The sequence below is a fragment of the Camponotus floridanus genome, unplaced genomic scaffold (genome assembly GCF_003227725.1).
Source record: "Camponotus floridanus strain SB8 unplaced genomic scaffold, Cflo_v7.5 scaffold1, whole genome shotgun sequence".
In the NCBI taxonomy this organism is placed as follows: Eukaryota; Metazoa; Arthropoda; class Insecta; order Hymenoptera; family Formicidae; genus Camponotus; species Camponotus floridanus.
This window is the reverse complement of record NW_020229214.1, coordinates 6,143,818-6,160,301: the sequence shown is the minus strand read 5'-3', so window position 1 is coordinate 6,160,301 and position 16,484 is coordinate 6,143,818. Positions and strand designations below refer to the sequence as shown.

The window sequence follows — 16,484 nt, the reverse complement described above, 5'->3', positions numbered from 1 at the left end:
CCGATCCGTCGATTACGAGAACGGATTTCACTGATTTTACCCCTGAATTACCCCTAATCTATCATTAATCAACAATCTACGTGGTTACGCAGAAAAAAAGGACATTTGTTTCGAAAATATATTTAGTTTTAACATGGAAATCTTGAAACGAGATTATATTGCGTTAATTAAAGAAAAATATAATCGCTTGAACAATTGCTTACTTGAATGAAGCCATTTTATATAGTTCAATCGAGAAAAATATTTTCTTATGATTTAAGATTTAATTTTCTTGAATAGAAAAGAAACAATGTTAGATAGAAAATAACATTTTTAAATCAAAGATTATAATTTTCTTAGAATTAAATAATTATATATTCTTGAGGGAACAATTACAATATTAAAATAAGACTATAATTTTGTTGAAATTTAAAATTATTAAATTCTTCCAAGAAGATTAGAAATTGTTGCGTATATACGAAACAACGAACGCGTTAGTTTAAGTATACAAGTTTTGATTTGACACTTATTTTTTTCATATGGATGATTTAAGAACGTTATACATTAATTACAATGGACACACAGAAAAAGCTGCTACATCCGAGGGAGCTTTTGTCTGAACGCGTCTTAAATAAATTCGGCATTAGACGTACAAAAAGAATCGTATGATTCTTTCTTTTTCCTCCAAAATAATTCATTTATACCGCAACGGCATCATCGCGAAAGAAGTCCATTTTCATTTCCCACCAGCGGTGAAACGGACAATTACGTATAATGCTTGAAACACTAGAGGCAAGGTAACGATGCTACTTCGGAAATAACGGCGTCGTTACATTTTAATGCCATGTAGTCGTGTAAAGGCTTCTTTTTATTCGGTAAGGAATCGGCCACGTCGAAATGTAGAAAGCTTACCAAATGAGATAATAAACGACACGGGTTATTACCCTTGTAACAACGCGCTGCGCGCGAGGGCATCGGCCAAGCCCCGGATCTCCTCGCCTCCTGGATCTCGCGTTTCGCAACATTATGATAGGTAACGTAGCGGGTCAAGAGCTCCGTGAAAAATTTGTTGCTAATGTACCGGTCATCTATCAAATACTACGTCGTAACGTGCGGGGATGATGCGCGAGGCTGTCATTTCAAGTAGGTCATGCTTTCACGCGTCGTTTTACACGTACCAAATTGCATGCCGCTGTAAAAACAGATAGTTAACGGGAGATGACGTAAGATATTAAAAGCATTTTAGAGTTTCCTTTGTTGCGGGGAAATTAAACGAGCTTTTCGGCGACGCTGATCATTGTTAGCGCGCGTCCGAAAGTACGATAAGCATGACTTTGCCCTCGAGTTTAATGATACGTCGCATTCTTCCTGTCGCCGACTTCACACGCTTTTATCGTCGTCTCACGTATCCTTTATCACGTTGCTACTTGTCTCGCGTATCGTGCGAGATACTTTTCGTCGCTCGACCAGATTACCGAGTGGATCTTAAAAGTCCTGTGGCAGTTGGAGCTGTACTTTCTCTACTTTTGCAACAAAGCCGTTTCGTGCGGAATTTAATAACAAACTCAGGAGTAAAATTTCGAGAATTACTCGCGGAATTCGCTTGTCTCTCTTTGTCTCTTGTCACTCTCCGATTTTTCCATAAATTCTTATAGTTTATTTGTTACTTTTACATCTAGATAAGTAAATGTAAGAGAGATAATTTTACTTTTTAAGACAATATGCTTTTTTTGCAGTTTACATAAATAAATTGGAAGTCTATTTTACTTCTTCGTTTGGAAATAGCTTCACGCTTCGTCCCGGAGTAAGGGTGAACCATACGACGCTGTCCCTCCTTATTCCTCGTCTTGCTTCTGTATTTTACTTCTTCGCTCCATGTATATAGCGTAATGTCGAATAATAAGCAGCCGAAAGCGCCGGCGTAATATTACGTCGGATCGTGTGGTAGATAACGCGCTGGCTCCTCGTCTGCCAAGTTCCTTTACTTAAACGAGTCGTCTCGCCCGAAGGGTGGCTTATCGTGGCCGACTACACCCGCTGTTCGAAATTTCCCGGAGCGCCTACGACTCCTCTAAGCTAAGTTTTCGGCCATGCAAGCACACATCCGAGTTTCCTCGCGAATTACGAACGCCAAAGATGCGATTGCACTTTGCAAGGGCGGACAAATCGATTATGTGCGACATTTGCGGCAAAGATACAGAGACTTTAATAAGAGAAAATATTACTATTATACGTGTCTCAAAATATTTTTGACAAACAAAAGTTGGCGACTCGTATCGAGGCCTCTTTGAAAATTTTTTCAAAACGATGGCTTTACATCGGACATTTAAATTTATTATCGTCGAATTTTTTGCAAAACGTGTAACGATGCGTGTACCTGTTAAAGTAATAAATTAAAGCAACGCAAATATATCATGATATATATGTAAAATATTTTTAACGCTCACGCGTCCTATAAATAATATATGCGCGTGATTGTGCGAGCAGAGTGTGGTTGTGTTCATATACCGCATAAACCGTATAATTTATTGTTAAAGGCATATATACGCGCTCATAGGCAAGCTCATCGGAAGATGAGATCACACGATTACCTGCTGCATATCAAGCGCAATGCCTGGAAGCAATAATGCATTATACAAAGCTGCTCTCCCTTTTCGTTTCTGTCGACAACATTGCAATACGTCCGCAAATAATGCGTTTAGTTTGTTGGAGATTAAGCTCAACCGCATAATATTCCATTACAAATATCAATTTATTTAGGGCATATAGGGATTTTCTTGCCTAAATATTCTCTGACTTTAAATAACTAATATATCGCACCTGTGAGAGATATCTTGGCAAAATATTTTGCACCATATTATGCGGATCGAGAAGTTTATTTCGAGAAATCGTGTATAACTGAATGGCTGAATGGTTTAAACACAGCAAAGTTCTAAAGAGTATCTCGATGCTTGCTACTTATGGCTTACATTGTACATATATCGCGGCTTTTCCGGATAGTTGATTTATTTGATAAAATTATATCGATAGTTTTAGTAAAAAAAAATACATAAATCTTATTATATCACACCTAAACGTTAAATCTCGTGCTTTCTCTTTTTATACGAAAAAAATATAATTTAGCTTTTTATATAAACAGAATATTAAAAAAATAAAATTTTCCATAGTAAAAATATTTTATGTCCGCGAGCTACACTATATGTTATGAATGCGAATCATAAAAAATATCAAACAAATCAAGTATCCTTTCGCACGTAGATTTCTGTAAATAACACAGAAGTTGAAAACCTGTGACATCGATATCGGTGAAGATGCAGGACGGTTACGCATGTTCGAAGTACTCAGCGAATTGCGCGTTTTGCGCGATGCATTGTCACAAACGATCGCTCGGATTTCTCTGCCGTTTTGCAATTCCGTTTGTGTATTACGAAGTTACGGATGCGCGTCGCTTCGAATCGGCCCCGGTTCGATAGCCGTCGTGCCTGGATAGCGTGCGAACTGAGCGAAACTGCGTTATACTCATCTATCCGTTCGCGGCCTTCGGCCGTTCATGCGTGCACGCGGAGCCAGGACAAACGGTCGCTTTGTAAACGCGAATTTCACTCCACACGGCCGATGGTTGACGCGGTTCCGGTGGTTTCTGTTCTGTCACGGTTACGCGCTTCCGTTCCGCGGCGCGATCGTTCGAGCCTCGTTGCGAGAATCGACGCGCGGCGGTTCGGACTCGTCCTGACAGGACGAGCGGGATACGCGAAGCAGGGAGAAGGTCCGGGATGAATGACAGTGAATGGCTGTAAAACGGAGAAAAGGGAGCAACGCGATTGTGACTGCAGGTTTTTACGAACCGCCCCGTTACCGAGCTACTTTGATAAGTTAATTGAAGCATTCACGACGTATTTCGTGTTTTTGCGTCACTTTGGTTATACGTATCGACGTTTTGATACGCGGATGTGAGGCTTGTTCATTTTTATGGAGCTTTTAATCATGGATTTCGAATACCTTTTTCATATACACGCATAGTATCTGAATTATAAACGATTAAATATTAATGGTTTCAAACTGAATACAAATTGATAATAAAAGTTTGCTTTCTTGTAATTTTTAATTGTCTTTTACAGAATTTTAGATGAAATACAAAATTATTTGTAAAATATACCGATAAAATACTGGTAAAATATTGATTAAAAATATGAAAAAATAAAAAAAATTATAAAAATAATTACGAAATATGAAAAAATTTATGAGCTTGTAATATAGAATTAAATTTTCACAATTTTCTGTTATTAAAATTGTTTCCTCTGTATTATATAAATCTCTCATAAAATGTTATATTATCTTTGTTATATAATATATCTGTTTTTGAAAAAAATAAAAAAAAATTGATTCACTGAAATAGTGCGCCCGACAATTATTTTTTTAGTTTTTTTTTTCTGTCTGGCAGAAGAGATTTATGATAAAAGTTTTGTAGTAGTATACACACTCATATCGCATAAAACTTTTTGTTCTGTTTGCAGAAAAGCGAAATTAGTGGTCTGCACTATTGTCTTATAGTTTGTAAAAAAAGATAAGCACGAAAATATTTTCTCGAGTGCAAGAAATAATGTATAAAAATAATATTAAATTAATATAATATATTGTATACGAATGAATACTAAATGCGAGAGATGTATCAGACATTAATTATCACAAGCAAATATATATATTAATAATTTTCTACAAATATATTCGCGATTAATTGCATTCTGATAAGGCTTTATATATATTATATATTCTGTTTGATTTTCCACTTGATTGGTGTTCATTACCTATCTTTATTTCACACTTTTAACTTCGTATAAGACATTCGTTCCAATTATAAGATCAAGAATTACTTTCGTTATCATGTAATTTATTCAATATAAGAGATCTAAGAGAAAAAAGACTTTCATTTTCAATTTAATACAGAGATCCACACAGATAATCGGCTACCTCCATAACCACCCCACGAAAACCTATCAGACGGAAAAAAACGCGACAAAGGATGGCGCGCAGATACTCGCTTTGAATATCGCAAAGTCGAGAAGTTGACCCTCGGTCGGTTTCTTCGTAATAACTCTTTCGGCGCCTACAATTAGTGGTTAGTCCCGGTTGCTTGCACGCTGAGCACGTCTGCAAACGCTTCATAAAACGCTGCACTCTGTCGAGGAGGAGGGTTCCATGCTCGAGGCACGCTCCTTCCTCGACCTCTCGCAGGCTGAGCCAAGGGGATTAAACGAGCAAAAGTAAGACGACGAATTGATGTAGATGGGGAGAGGGGTGAGGAGGTGGTAAAAGGATGGTGGCGATCCACTATCCGAGGGACATCGTACGTTGCAGCAGGTACGTGGCTTACGAGGAATACGTTTGCCAGTTAGCTGGCGCCAACGTTAACTGACTCACCACCCGTGGGGACCGAGAGGCCCCTTGGCGTCAAGTAATGAGGAAATAATTATGAGAGTACGTGTCAAGATTTTATGGTATCGTTCGCGAGAGGAAACGCCAACGGGGTCCGCGCAATTCGGGCACGACATGACACAAGCGGATTTACGATGGTCGATTCGCGACAGGCCGAATCCGATTGGGAATTCCGGCAAAGGCAATTGATTCGATAAAGTGTACGTTGCTATGGGCAAAATTCGCTTTTTTATTACCGTCATCATTCTCAAGTACTCGCAATAAGAGTTGCGAGATATTCGACGTGATAAATTACTTTGAATGTGCCGTTACTGTAAACATGATTTAGAATTTCTCTTTACTTATACACGTAGCGATTAATACGCATTTCATCCTAATTTGGCTTTATTTCGTGCTAAATGCGAGATTGCGTATGAATTACAATCACTTAGAAGGGCAAGAGGCTAGGGCACTTAATAATAATTACCGCGAAAATTATGGAGGGGCGCCTGCTTTACTACCGTAAATAAGTGAGAGGTGAGGGCGGGGTGAAGGGGGTCATTTTTATACTCTCCTCCCGACCCTTCCGCCGACAGTTACCTTTCCCATCCCGTTTTACTTTTTGTAACACCCTCTCGTTTCTTGTCTTAATCTCATTTTCTTTCGTTTTAACTCTGATTTATATCACACACGTGCTTACAAAAATCTCATGTCTGCTGCGATTCTCTTAAAAGGCTCGTAATGCATAGTGACACATATCTCTCTCCTTTCCTTGATCCATTCTATTTATGCTATATTATATCATCTAACCTACGGGCCGTCGCAAAAATATTGCCACTCCTCTCAACTGCAGATACTGCGATACAAAGTAAGACGAATGGTTAGTTACTTTAACGTCGAAACAACGATGGCTTTTGACTTATAAGGAATATAATGTTAAAATATTGACTGACAAACAAATAATAAAAAATCATTCGGATTGTATTAAATTGAACTTAATTATTTTATACAGATTTTTTCAAAGATATATTCGATTTGTTTAAAGAGAACATATCGTGCTCCATCTCTTTTATTTCCTTATTTCTCCGTCTTCGAATAAGATTGCCGATCTAAATCTTTCTATTTATCAATCAACAATTGCAATCTTTTTTGTTGGATGCAATATTGGAAATACTCGATTGTTCAAACTCACGTATTTATCGTGCTCGCGATTACGAGATGGATCTCCTTGTCTCGAAACCTCCTTTTTATCCAAACGTCACCCACCGCGGAGTAGAAAATAATGAGACTGCGGATAAAATCGTCCCAGAAACAATCATCGTGATTCCGAGTATCTCACGTTTCTTCCTCCGGAATGAATGATTGCGCGAGCAAAGATCGTGGACTGCCCTTAAATCTCTCGGAGATGCTGTATTTCTATCCATCTAAAGAGTATACGATAATCCGCATAGACGAAGCAGTCATCGTCGTAAAGCACGTCTCGCGGCTGTTTTGGGTTGACGCGATCTTTCCGTTGCTATTATAACGAATGAACATGATTTGATACCGCGCACGATGCTGTTTCATCGAAAATTGTAAAAATGCTCGAGTATTTAAAAAGTAAATGTAATAAAAAAAATATGCATTCTTTTTAAAAATATCTCGAGACACAAAAATAAATTATTTAACGCTAATTTTATAGAGCAATTCGAAAAATCTATTCGTTGCTTTTCGTATCAATTTTTTTCCACGTAAGCTTCATCATAAAATGACAAGCACTCTGTTGATGAATCGGAAACACAAGTTTCTGTCTTTCCTGCGAAAAAAATGGACCGGGGTCGTGAACATTCGTCAATCGAGAAAAGATACATTACATTCGAAGCTCAATCGAGGAAATATCGCGGACAAAGCTATCTCGCGCGTTCAGACGCGCCTGGCGTAGCGATCGCCTATTTACGACGTTCAATTTGGCAACGCGTCTCGACGTTGTTGCAGAAACGAAGAGGGCTTGCGAAAGCTCCGTGCTTACTTTACGAGTGAATACGTGGTAAAGGGGAAGGGAAGCCCGGAAACGCCGGCAGTTTAAGTTTTGCTTTGCGAGCGGCGCGAAAGGTGTCGAGCATTGCGAAAAGCGTATAGACGGATCAGGTGTACGTCCCTTTCCCGCATCTCCTGAAATACCTTTGCGAATTTACGATTTCGCCGTGCGCGATATTTTCACGCCTCGTCGGATTTCCGCACCCTTATCTCGCGCCTGACGGAAGACGGTAAAGCAACGCGGCAACTCTCGCTCCCGCCGGAAGATATTGGCACGCTCGTCCCGAACCGAATCCGAGCGAATGGTAAAACTTGAAAGTGCAGCGCCGTTTTTACGAATGCGCATCGTATTTCGGTGCAGCCGGCACGATACACGGCGATCCATCGGAATAATATCGCTTAACCGACATGCCGCGCGAGAAATTGAATCGAAAATAATTCCTCGCGTTTGTATCTCCAATTACGTACGGATTATTCGTGCTATAAAATCAGAGATGACGTACGGCATTTGCAGGGAATATTTCAAATACATTTTCCCAGCGCTTGTGAAAATAAAATAAATTCTTTTAATAAACGTATCATTTATCGTGACTGCATAATATATGGTTCTTTCTCGATTCAGATTTCTCGATTAAAATGCTAATCGCTGAATTTTTAAAAGATCTTCGTTAAGTCGGAATTGACATATAACTTCTTTGTTGACGCAATTTTGTTAACGGTTGGTTCTCTATCTTTTTCTGATTTTCTAAAATGAAACGAAGTTCAACGAACCATGTATTATCTATGTTACACAACCTTCGAAGCAATCCCGTTGCAAAGTCCACTGGATCATCAGCAGCGGTTCAATTTTCACACCCGCGATAATCGTTGTCGTCTTCGTACCGTGCCGTTACGAGATTGGATGTCTGCGCTATCTCCTACGGGGTAGAAAGAAGGAAGAGACTGTCGTCACCATCCGGTCGGGCGAGCGAAATGAACTTTATCACACAGCTGGGATCTCCATTGGAAAACGTGTGCCGCGCGCAAGAAAACCACCCCTGCTCCCATCCTCGTTATCCGCCTCCCCCGTCGTCGTCTTGTCATCTTGGGAGCCCTACTTCGCTCTCGCCGAACGTGAACCGCAACGATTGACGGTCTTCGCGTCGGACCAGTCGGAGCGAAAATATTTATCAAGTGCGTAACCGTATTAACCGATCGCGGCGACGTTACTTTGCCGGAGAAAGTTGGATGGTGTACTTGAATTCTGTAAAGTATACTTCGACTTAGTCGACGAGGGCTTTTTCTGCCGAGCGTGTCGACGACTTTTCGAAATGATTCCCTTTCATTTCTTCTACGCCTTCTTCTCTCGAAAAACCTATTTTCCCGCGACAGAACCTTTCGCGTTCTCTCCTTCTCTCTCTCTCTCTCTTTTAGTAAGGAAGATGTCGAAATCCAGGTGAGAAACCACGATTTTTCACAGATAGGAGTCAGATCTGAATTCAATTCAACATTCAAACAACGAAAAGCACGTCGGCTAAAGAACATCTTTTCTCTTTATCTTTGTCTCGACAATATCCCCGTCTTTGTACGTGTATGAAATAAAGAAACAGGCACGCTCGAGGAACTCTCGATCCAGTGACACAATGGTCTCGTAACGCTATATACGATGTCGATAAATTTTTTTGTACAACCGTCTATGGGAATCAATACGTGTACGATGAAAACGAAGAGAATGATACGTCGATGCGTCTGACCGTGACGGATCGTCGAGGATTCGATGCCAATCCAGCAATATGACGACGAACTGTCGTCGTTCTCAACTGAATCGTCTCATTTCGCAGATTGATCTGCAAATATGCCGAATATATGAAAGAATTTATCTCCAAATTGGGAGATCTCTGACTAATTGCTTCGTGAAGAATCAAGAAATATTGTTAATAATATAAAAAAATATCCACAATATATTCCCGATATTGTTTTGAAATTAAATAATTTATAAGCAAAAAATTAAAAATCTTTCTCCCAGATGAAAATGAAAATAAAATAAACTTAAGAAATAAATGATGTACAAACGTTTCATTCGAATATAGATTTTATGCTTTCGCATTGCTCGTATAGGATGTGTGCTCTATGTTGCACTTGAAACATGTATAACGTAACGTATTGTTTGTCCGAACAGGGTATATAACTTTCATGGCAAAAGTGCATTAAACTAGACGCAATGTTACCATCATTACTCGTTGCCGTCCGTTTAGAAGGGTCAGCGTCGAGTTCGGAACCGAGCGAGTCGAGCCAGTTGACTATTTAACTTTCATGCAAATGCCCGTCGCCTTTAGTCGCAAATATCTCTAGCCCAAGATATCGTTCCAACCGAGTTATATATGCGCGTCCGTTTCGCGGACAATAAAAGCTCCGGAGCGAGGAAGGGGCAGAGATAAAGCTAGTCCCAGGACGGAATTTACGCGAGATTTTGGATAGAAAATAGGGCCGATATAAGTCACAGATATAAAGGTTAACCGAGATGGCTCTACCGCAGAGTCGTTACTATTACTTCTTCCAAGTCTCTACGTTTTAACCCGCGTGCAGTTTTCAGGGAGCAAACCCATTCTTCCCCGCATCGCTCGCCAATGTACCTTCTCTTCTTCGCCATCCACTACCGCGAACTTCGTCTCGTCGTTCATCTCGTTGATGTGCGCTCTAGCTGGGCAAGGGCGACGAAGAAAAGGGGCATGTGGCGACGAAGAAGAAGAGGATAATGCGAGCAAGAGATGGACGCAACGCGCCATTCCGGAAACTTTCGGCCAGAAATAGTCAGTTGGAGGTTTTTGTAAGACGGAGAGGAGAGCGCGCGCGAGCTGGTGCCCTCCTAGAACATCCGCCATCCTCTTTCAGCATCGTCATCCCCGTCGCCGTCGTTACCGAAAGCCTCGTCGTCGGGCGAGTGCGCGAAAATTCGGCACCGCTCCAGTTAACAATCGCGATTAAGATCCTTCCGCGGGCGCCGCCGTACGAGCTGCGGACATTAGCGGGGAGATTAACGTCCGTTACGAGCGAGAGAACCAGGGGACGTGGAAGCGAAGATCTCGTTTCCACGGACGATAAACGAAGTATGCTTCAACGCGTCCGGATTTCGTTCCCAGGAGGGAGACGACGGGTGTATTGGGATTAAGGGGATGTCGGCCGTCGTGCGGTTAAGATGGTTTTAGGAAAAATAGAACGGTCGTTTGCGCCGATAACGGCGGCTGTTTTATCGATTAATGTGTGCATTAGCCCGTAAATCGATATTTAATAGATTATCTTTACTTAGCGGGAACTTGATATAACGGACAATTTTAACAAAGTAACTAAGTATTTTATAATATAATCACTTATTTTTAAATACTTAATATTCATGCAAATTGTGAAAGCACACTGCTTTTTTATCGATTAAAAAACAAATCTTACTTTGTTTTCTGTATAAAATGGAGAATTATTTTTCTAGGTAATTGATAATTGTCTTAGTAATCTCGAAATATGAAATAATATTATGATCAAAATTGTCGGTAACATTTTGCAAATTTCAACTGTACAAAAATTTTGAGATTTTTTTAATTTTTCAAAATTCATTTGCTATATACGAAACATATCAGTAAGCCAATTAATTAAATTAAGTAATCGTATTTGTTGTTACTATCAAAATTAGTAATTTTCTTCTTAAATAAATAAATCAATTTTATATCAATTTTATATTATGTCGAAATATAATTTAAAAATTTTTTGCATATGTCTTTGGCAAGACAAGCCTTAATTAAATTACAGATGCATAAATTATTTTCTTGACATGTACACATTAAAGACATGAGATTTCCTACCAAGCATTATTCAAAAGTTGCACTACTCTTCAATTCCAGGTCATATTAAAAATTCTCATCCGTGTCAGAATTTCAAACCGGGATTTCAAACTCGTCACTGCCATTTGCAGTTTCTCTGTTCCACGAACGTTACTAATCACGAATTATTATTCATCCCTCAAGCTGGCTGCCAGCGAAAATGACTTTATAGGACGGTACAAAATCTCTGTGTTTTACGACAGCAAAATTTCTTGGCTACCATAAATGCTCTTAATTTTTTATGATATTTCTTTCGTCAAAAAAGGCAAACTAAATTCTTATTTTCCTGTATATAATTGAGAGAGAAAATAATCGAGAAAGATTATTTTTATCAATTAGATTAAATAATGTGTATAAGTCTGCACAAATCGATTAAATATTCGAAATAGAAAGGATGATGACAAAGTGATAATTCGCCAAGATAAGTCTGGATAAGAAACATTTGCGAAAAGGAGAAGTAGGAGGTGAGTTTATGCGCTTTTCGTGGCGTGAATGCAGTACACGAACAGGAATATAACGTTCTCAGATAAGAGTTCTGTGAGCTTTTATATATGAACGATTCGACGTAAAAAATGTCTCGACATAAATTCCCTATAATTTCTACATCTTAGTATGTGATTCGGAAAATAATCGTATCATTAAAAGAGTAGAAATAATTTATGAGATTTTATGATATTTTAACGATATAATATCATATTAATGATTTGTCTTCGATACGTCGGCGTCGCGGTTGCGAAAGAGTAGTGAGGAAGAATCCTTTTGATGCATATTTAAAAATCCCCCGCATTTACGCTGAATGTGTAAAGTAACGAGTAACTTCAATATTCATGAACTTTAGGCATTTGAATCCAGTTCGGACAAATCGAATGAATTTATGTCGAGAAACAAATGCGTGAAAAAGAAAAATGATAGAAATCTTCGGAATCTCACTGTTGCGAAGAGAAAGCGCAATCAATAAAATATTTGCATACGAATAAACCGCATAAAATTGTGAGAATAAAAAAATATAATTCAATAAACGATGAACAAATTGCATTTTTAAAACAATGTGTAATTAGTGAATCCGTCCAAAGTTTATCAGTAATATTTGTTTTAGCAGTAAGTTAAAGAAAAAATAACTCTAATTAAATAGTGATATAAAAACTGTTTTAAAAAAATTATTTTAGAAAATATTTCTGAGATATTTTGAACATGCAATGTTGAATTACTTTTGCTCTCACAAAGCAACTTAAAAAAGATTCAACTAGCATATATTTATGCGCTCTTTATCGTTAAATTATTATTGCTATAAAAAATTTATGGGAAATCTCGTTTACATATTTGCTATAAGATTTTTGTTTTGATTTTTGCAGAGTTATCGTAATTCATGAAATAATCGAGAAAACATCAGCGAATCTGGTAAAAGAAGCGCGAAAAAGATGAAACAGACAAATAAAAGATGATGGTGTCAGAGGCAATGCTGTACATTACGATGAGATAAAAAGGAAGTAAGAATCATATATTCAAACGTGGTCCAAAGGAATGTCTTTTGTTGGTTCGCGGACGGTGCAGTTTCAACGGATTGACATTCCATTTGAATAACGTTCAGTCTGTTTTCATCTTTTCCTTCGCGTCTTTCTTCTTAGCGTACTTGGTGACTTGCTCTTTCACGTGCTCGCATAATTCTCTCCTGACTTACCACATTTTTCTGAAGGCAGTCGGAAAATATCTCACTGAGGCGAATCTATTGTCATCACGTCGTATCCTTAAATGAAGTGCAGCTAGTAAAGTAATGACTTCATCGATATCTCGTATTCTTTGCGAGGACATATTAATTAGTATGATTACTTTCTGGTTGATAGAAAACATCAATTTTTACTAAAAAATTAATATTAATCTTTAAATAATTATTAGAAATAAATAATAAGCAATATAAAATTCAATTACACTAAACCTTCCATATCATTTATTTATTAGATTTGCTTATTATAACTCTCTTGAAAATTAAAATTTATGTGAAATTAAAAAAAAAATGATTTTGTTAGACATATATGCAAATTAAATAATTTAAGTAACACTATTATATCTTCGCGTTATCGACTAACAACAAAATATAATTTTCTTGCGTGTAGTGAGTATATTCGATGACTCCGAAATATATAAAGATTATGTATCGCGTACACGTTTTTGAACGTATCGTTACGGCCGATTGTGATAGTCGCTCCATTTTCATCCCATTCATAACAGTTACGTGATACACGCTACCTTCAATTTTGATTTTGATTCGTGCGTATATTAATTTAGTGCGAAATAATAACTGCAAATAAATGTAAAAAAAATACGTTCTGTATTATATGAAACACTTTTACAATCGCACAAAAAATATTTTTATAAAATCAGTCTAGTGAGAACTTCGATATAGTATACGAGCAATGTATGTTTGATTGCACTCTAATTATTCGTCCCGTATAATTTTTCCGTAAATCGTCCATGGCGTTGCCGTAACCACCGCATGTCAAATTTATTGATTGCATAGGCAATTTTCCAAACGAGTGTAGAGCATCGTCATAAAACGCGACAGCTCGTTCGTTGAATAAACAAACGCACTCTGGTATGCTATGACCTACTATCGCCACGAAATATCGATTAAACACTGCTCTCGATTATCATTTTGCCGAAATGAATTTATGTTAGCTTATTATAATATTAATTTCTATAGGCTACGAATCCATGCGGAACTTCCTCGAGGCTATAAATTCTCGCTATGTCGCGCCTTTGTGTCTGGACTAAATTGAGTTTAGCGCGCGTCGCTTGCATCTCGCGATCGAACTATAATTATCCTGATCTAGGGTACATGGTTTGCGCCCGACAAGACTTGAGAAAAATATGAAATATTCCATTTATCCGCGCATCACATATAATTTAAAAAAATAATTTAATTATAGTAGAAAAATTTTTTTGAAAAAAATAAAAAACGCCAAATACATAAAAATTGCTCACATTTACACATTTGTGAGAAATGAAAGTTTATAGAAATAATAAATTAAAACATATTCACATGTATTGTAATTGGCGCTTTTTATCATAAAATAAAAGTTTCTCACTCACCGGACGATGCGCGATAGCGGAGTTGACTCTGAGATTACTACGTTGATCTGTAACATACAAATATAAGATACAAAATACAAATATAAGATAATACATACAAATATAAGATAAAAAATAAATATAAGATAATACATACAAATATAAGATAAAAAATAAAGTAACCAAATAAATATTTCAAGAAATTATTATACACATCAAATATAAAATTTGATGCGCAGAATATAATATAAGCAGATATTTAATAAAATAATTATATATAATTTCTAGAAAGGATTATACTTTTTAAATATAAGCTTCTAAAATTATAAAATGTAAAAATATTTTTTCTGTAATTTTCGTTTCAAATTAATAAATTGAATAAATGGAAATAGCGCGTATGCAATTAAAAGAAAAAAAGATAATGTACAAATAAATTATTTACCCAAGGCTATTATCCACCTACGCCATCGCTCGATGGGCCTCCTTCCTCTTCAAGTTGTCAGGGTCATTAAGATCCATTGATTCACACGCGCGACACTTTAAACGGCACTCCCGCACTTGAACGCACGATACTTTATACGAAACTCCCGCATTTTTGATGCGTGATAGTTTAAATAGTACTCCCGTATTTATATTAAACGCGCGACACTTTGCACTTCCGAATTCCGCGAACGCAAAGTAATATTCTTTTTTGCGCAAGGATCGCACTTCGAGTCAATAAAATAGTTTCAAATAAGATGCTCAGCTTGAAACAGAAGACAGAATCGATAAACACTTGGCTTCAATCGAACTCTAATCGATCTAGACCGAACCGTTTACAGGAGCACAACACAATCTTATTAAGCGTTGTCCAACGATATCTCAATAAGAATGTTTTTTTTATCAACATTGAAAGTGCAACAATTATTAGAAATATCGATAAAACGAACTTTATAGTTTCAAGAAATCATTAACCACGTTTGGGTACTTGGCTTCCCCTTCAGGCTAAACCTTCCAGGTACTGAGCCCTCCCACCAACGTCAAGGTGTACCCAATGGGAGGGTTACATTACCGAAAAAGATGTTAAAAAAAAAAGAAAAAAAATCAGTATTGAGCATCAGCTACTCTTTCCTATCGCAAAATTTATTAAAATTTATCAAGAGAGAGAACTATAAATACTAACTAATTTATTAAAATTTATCAAGAGAGAGAACTATTTTTTTCTTTCAAGTCACAATATCAATATTTTATTTTAACATTTATATATAATTGATCAATTCCGAAATAATTCAGATAAACATTTTTTTATTCTATGATAAAATATTTATGAATTAATGTCATGTCATTTCATTTACTTAAATTAAATAAAATTAAATCAACTATAAAAAGATTAAGTTAAAATGGGATAAAATTTATATATTATGTAATAAATATAATTAATAATTAATGCTTTATTGAATAAACTAGTTGAAGCATATGATATAAAAATCGTGTATAACCGTATATATAAATATATTCCGATTCAATGTATTGAGTCAACTGGATTTGTCCTCGGTTGAGTTTATGTTTACATCCTAACAATCGAGAACATGCTTATACATTTCATCATCGAATCTCAAACCGGTATGACAGATATACGACGGCATATTGTTATTAATTGAAAAAAGTGCGGAATCTGGTGTGAGTAATGCTTCTAACTATTAATTTAAACATAAAAGTGAATTCACATATAATATCTTTCGGTATTTATTTTTACTCAATTTACTAGAGCTGCTGCGACTTTGCACAGCAAAATTATAATATATTTGATAGGCTGTTAGAAGCAGCGCGCTTGCTAGATCTCCGCATGGTGCAGGCGTCGAGAAAAAAATTTTTATAATATAATGCGTCATAATTTGTAATATATTCTTAATCGCGCTGGGGAAGGATCGAAAGATGATCCGAAACATTTGCCCTTTATTTTTAGTTGTAATTTTGAAATAAACCAATAATATAAAAGAAGGAAGTGTTGTTTTTTTCCTGTGCTCCAACTACCGCGCTATGGCTCTTATGTGTGAATTTCGATTTAATTTTTAATATTATTATTATAATATACAAGAATTAACGTTATAATAATTTATGTTATAGCTGTATTATATTCATATGCATTTATAATATTTGCGCGTACACAAATAATATTATACA

At 36.8% G+C, this 16,484-nt stretch overlaps 1 protein-coding gene across 1 annotated transcript in view; it reads right to left on the bottom strand.

Moving 5' to 3' along the window:
• LOC105254731 (chaoptin) overlaps positions 1 to 15,355 on the bottom strand; it is a 102,564-nt gene extending 87,209 nt beyond the window's left edge. The window contains exons 1-2 of the mRNA XM_025408231.1: positions 14,764 to 15,355; positions 14,343 to 14,389 (exon numbers count right to left, since the gene is read on the bottom strand). The gene's annotated coding sequence lies outside the window, so the exon portion shown is untranslated. The remainder of the gene's footprint in view (positions 1 to 14,342; positions 14,390 to 14,763) is intronic.
• Between the last annotated feature and the right edge of the window lie 1,129 nt (positions 15,356 to 16,484).